Genomic DNA, 6,000 nt, shown 5'->3' with positions numbered 1-6,000 from the left:
TGCCGGTAAGTCTCTTTACTCGTTCTGTAATACATCATCCCGCAACTAACTCATTTAGTTGCAATGCTTGCAAGGCTTAAGTGATGTGCATTACCGAGAGGGCCCAGAGATACCTCTCCGACAATCGGAGTGACAAAACCTAATCTCGAAATACGCCAACCCAACATGTACCTTTGGAGACACCTGTAGTACTCCTTTATAATCACCCAGTTACGTTGTGACGTTTGGTAGTACCCAAAGTGTTCCTCCGGTAAACGGGAGTTGCATAATCTCATAGTTATAGGAACATGTATAAGTCATGAAGAAAGCAATAGCAACATACTAAACGATCGGGTGCTAAGCTAATGGAATGGGTCATGTCAATCAGATCATTCAACTAATGATGTGATCCCGTTAATCAAATAACAACTCTTTGTCCATGGTTAGGAAACATAACCATCTTTGATTAACGAGCTAGTCAAGTAGAGGCATACTAGTGACACTTTGTTTGTCTATGTATTCACACATGTATTATGTTTCCGGTTAATACAATTCTAGCATGAATAATAAACATTTATCATGATTATAAGGAAATAAATAATAACTTTATTATTGCCTCTAGGGCATATTTCATTCACTCTCCCACTTGCACTAGAGTCAATAATCTAAATTACACAGTAATGATTCTAACACCCATGGAGCCTTGGTGCTGATCATGTTTTGCTCGTGGAAGAGGCTTAGTCAACGGGTCTGCAATATTCAGATCCGTATGTATCTTGCAAATCTCTATGTCTCCCACCTGGACTAGATCCCAGATGGAATTGAAGCGTCTCTTGATGTGCTTGGTTCTCTTGTGAAATATGGATTCCTTCGCCAAGGCAATTGCACCAGTATTGTCACAAAAGATTTTCATTGGACCCGATGCACTAGGTATGACACCTAGATCGGATATGAACTCCTTCATCCAGACTCCTTCATTCGCTGCTTCCGAAGCAGCTATGTATTCCGCTTCACACGTAGATCCCACCACGACGCTCTGTTTAGAACTGCACCAACTGACAGCTCCACCGTTTAATGTAAACACGTATCCGGTTTGCGATTTAGAATCGTCCGGATCAGTGTCAAAGCTTGCATCAACGTAACCGTTTACGATGAGCTCTTTGTCACCTCCATATACGAGAAACATATCCATAGTCCTTTTCAGGTACTTCAGGATGTTCTTGACCGCTGTCCAGTGATCCACTCCTGGATTACTTTGGTACCTCCCTGCTAGACTTATAGCAAGGCACACATTAGGTCTGGTACACAGCATTGCATACATGATAGAGCCTATGGCTGAAGCATAGGGAACATCTTTCATTTTCTCTCTATCTTCTGCAGTGGTCGGGCATTGAGTCTGACTCAACTTCACACCTTGTAACACAGGCAAGAACCCTTTCTTTGCTTGATCCATTTTGAACTTCTTCAAAATCTTGTCAAGGTATGTGCTTTTTGAAAGTCCAATTAAATGTCTTGATCTATCTCTATAGATCTTTATGCCTAATATGTAAGCAGCTTCACCGAGGTCTTTCATTGAAAAACTCTTATTCAAGTATCCCTTTATGCTATCCAGAAATTCTATATCATTTCCAATCAGTAATATGTCATCCACATATAATATCAGAAATGCTACAGAGCTCCCACTCACTTTCTTGTAAATACAGGCTTCTCCAAAAGTCTGTATAAAATCAAATGCTTTGATCACACTATCAAAGCGTTTATTCCAACTCCAAGAGGCTTGCACCAGTCCATAAATGGATCGCTGGAGCTTGCACACTTTGTTAGCTCCCTTTGGATCGACAAAACCTTCCGGTTGCATCATATACAACTCTTCTTCTAGAAATCCATTCAGGAATGCAGTTTTGACATCCATCTGCCAAATTTCATAATCATAAAATGCGGCAATTGCTAACATGATTCGGACAGACTTAAGCATCGCTACGGGTGAGAAGGTCTCATCGTAGTCAACCCCTTGAACTTGCCAAAACCCTTTTGCGACAAGTCGAGCTTTGTAGACAGTAACATTACCGTCGGCATCAGTCTTCTTCTTGAAGATCCATTTATTCTCAATTGCTTGCCGATCATTGGGCAAGTCAACCAAAGTCCACACTTTGTTCTCATACATGGATCCCATCTCAAATTTCATGGCTTCAAGCCATTTTGCGGAATCTGGGCTTACCATCGCTTCTTCATAGTTCGTAGGTTCATCATGATCTAGTAGCATGACTTCTAGAACTGGATTAGCGTACCACTCTGGCGCGGATCTTACTCTAGTTGATCTACGAGGTTCAGTAGTATCTTGTTCTGAAGTTTCATGATCATTATCATTAGCTTCCTCACTAATTGGTGTAGGTGTCACAGAAACAGTTTTCTGTGATGCACTACTTTCCAATAAGGGAGCAGGTACAGTTACCTCGTCAAGTTCTACTTTCCTCCCACTCACTTCTTTCGAGAGAAACTCCTTTTCCAGAAAGTTTCCGAACTTAGCAACAAAAGTCTTGCCTTCGGATCTGTGATAGAAGGTGTATCCAATAGTCTCCTTTGGATATCCTATGAAGACACATTTCTCCAATTTGGGTTCGAGCTTATCAGGTTGAAGCTTTTTCACATAAGCATCGCAGCCCCTAACTTTCAGAAACGACAACTTTGGTTTCTTGCCAAACCATAGTTCATAAGGCGTCGTCTCAACGGATTTTGATGGTGCCCTATTTAACGTGAATGCGGCCGTCTCCAAAGCATAACCCCAAAACGATAGCGGTAAATCAGTAAGAGACATCATAGATCGCACCATATCTAGTAAAGTACGATTACGACGTTCGGACACACCATTACGCTGTGGTGTTCCGGGTGGCGTGAGTTGCGAAACTATTCCGCATTGTTTCAAATGTACACCAAACTCGTAACTCAAATATTCTCCTCCACGATCAGATCGTAGAAACTTTATTTTCTTCTTATGATGATTTTCAACTTCACTCTGAAATTCTTTGAACTTTTCAAATGTTTCAGACTTATGTTTCATTAAGTAGATATATCCATATCTGCTTAAGTCATCTGTGAAGGTGAGAAAATAACGATATGCGCCACGAGCCTCAATATTCATCGGTCCACATACATCAGTATGTATGATTTCCAACAAATCTGTTGCTCTCTCCATAGTACCGGAGAACGGCGTTTTTAGTCATCTTGCCCATGAGGCACGGTTCGCAAGTACCAAGTGATTCATAATCAAGTGGTTCCAAAAGTCCATCAGTATGGAGTTTCTTCATGCGCTTTACACCGATATGACCTAAACGGCAGTGCCATAAATAAGTTGCACTATCTTTATCAACTCTGCATCTTTTGGCTTCAACATTATGAATATGTGTGTTACTACTATCGAGATTCAATAAGAATAGACCACTCTTCAAGGGTGCATGACCATAAAAGATATTACTCATATAAATAGAACAACCATTATTCTCTGATTTAAATGAATAACCGTCTCGCATCAAATAAGATCCAGATATAATGTTCATGCTTAACTCTGGCACCAAATAACAATTATTTAGGTCTAATATTAATCCCGAAGGTAGATGTAGAGGTAGTGTGCCGATCGCGATCACATCGACTTTGGAACCGTTTCCCACGCGCATCGTCACCTCGTCCTTAGCCAATCTTCGCTTAATTCGTAGTCCCTGTTTCGAGTTGCAAATATTAGCAACAGAACCAGTATCAAATACCCAGGTGCTACTGCGAGCATTAGTAAGGTACACATCAATAACATGTATATCACATATACCTTTGTTCACCTTGCCATCCTTCTTATCCGCCAAATACTTGGGGCAGTTCCGCTTCCAGTGACCAGTCTGCTTGCAGTAGAAGCACTCAGTTTCAGGCTTAGGTCCAGACTTGGGTTTCTTCTCTTGTGCAGCAACTTGCTTGCTGTTCTTCTTGAAGTTCCCCTTCTTCTTCCCTTTGCCCTTTTTCTTGAAACTAGTGGTCTTGTTGACCATCAACACTTGATGCTCCTTTTTGATTTCTACCTCCGCAGCTTTCAGCATTGCGAAGAGTTCGGGAATAGTCTTATTCATCCCTTGCATATTATAGTTCATCACGAAGCTCTTGTAGCTTGGTGGTAGTGATTGGAGAATTCTGTCAATGACGCAATCATCTGGAAGATTAACTCCCATTTGAATCAAGTGATTATTATACCCAGACATTTTGAGTATATGCTCACTGACAGAACTGTTCTACTCCATCTTGCAGCTATAGAACTTATTGGAGACTTCATATCTCTCAATCCGGGCATTTGCTTGAAATATTAATTTCAACTCCTGGAACATCTCATATGCTCCATGACGTTCAAAACGTCGTTGAAGTCCCGGTTCTAAGCCGTAAAGCATGGCACACTGAACTATTGAGTAGTCATCAGCTTTGCTCTGCCAGACGTTCACAACATCTGGTGTTGCTCCAGCAGCAGGCCTGGCACCCAGCGGTGCTTCCAGGACGTAATTCTTCTGTGCAACAATGAGGATAATCCTCAAGTTACGGACCCAGTCCGTGTAATTGCTACCATCATCTTTCAACTTTGCTTTCTCAAGGAACGCATTAAAATTCAACGGAACAACAGCACATGCCATTTATCTACAATCATACATAAACAAGCAAGATACTATCAGGTACTAAGTTCATGATAAATTTAGGTTCAATTAATCATATTACTTAAAGAACTCCCACTTAGATAGACATCCCTCTAATCCTCTAAGTGATTACGTGATCCAAATCAACTAAACCATGTCCAATCATCACGTGAGATGGAGTAGTTTAATTGGTGAACATCACTATGTTGATCATATCTACTATATGATTCACGCTCGACCTTTCGGTCTCCGTGTTCCGAGGCCATATCTGTATATGCTTGGCTCGTCAAGTATAACCTGAGTATTCCGCGTGTGCAACTGTTTTGCACCCATTGTATTTGAACGTAGAGCCTATCACACCCGATCATCACGTGGTGTCTCAGCACGAAGAACTTTCGCAATGGTGCATACTCAGGGAGAACACTTCTTGATAATTAGTGAGAGATCATCTTATAATGCTACCGTCAATCAAAGCAAGATAAGATGCATAAAAGATAAACATCACATGCAATCAATATAAGTGATATGATATGGCCATCATCATCTTGTGCTTGTGATCTCCATCTCCGAAGCACCGTCATGATCACCATCGTCACCGGCGCGATACCTTGATCTCCATCGTAGCATCGTTGTCGTCTCGCCAATATTATGCTTCCACGACTATCGCTACCGCTTAGTGATAAAGTAAAGCATTACAGCGCGATTGCATTGCATACAATAAAGCGACAACTATATGGCTCCTGCCAGTTGCCGATAACTCGGTTACAAAACATGATCATCTCATACAATAAAATTTAGCATCATGTCTTGACCATATCACATCACAACATGCCCTGCAAAAACAAGTTAGACGTCCTCTACTTTGTTGTTGCATGTTTTACGTGGCTGCTACGGGCTTAAGCAAGAACCAATCTTACCTACGCATCAAAACCACAACGATAGTTTGTCAAGTTGGTGCTGTTTTAACCTTCACAAGGACCGGGCGTAGCCACACTCGGTTCAACTAAAGTTGGAGAAACTGTCGCCCGCAAGCCACCTGTGTGCAAAGCACGTCGGGAGAACCAGTCTCGCGTAAGCGTACGCGTAATGTCGGTCCGGGCCGCTTCGTCCAACAATACCGCCGAACCAAAGTATGACATGCTGGTAAGCAGTATGACTTATATCGCCCACAACTCACTTGTGTTCTACTCGTGCATATAACATCAACATATAAAACCTAGGCTCGGATGCCACTGTTGGGGAACGTAGTAATTTCAAAAAAATTCCTACGCACACGCAAGATCATGGTGATGCATAGCAACGAGAGGGGAGAGTGTGATCTACGTACCCTTGTAGATCGACAACGGAAGCGTTAACTTGGTTG

The sequence above is a fragment of the Triticum urartu genome, chromosome 4A (genome assembly GCF_056163025.1).
Source record: "Triticum urartu cultivar PI428250 chromosome 4A, HENAU_Tu73, whole genome shotgun sequence".
Taxonomy (NCBI): Eukaryota; Viridiplantae; Streptophyta; class Magnoliopsida; order Poales; family Poaceae; genus Triticum; species Triticum urartu.
Note: the sequence above shows the minus strand (reverse complement) of the source record.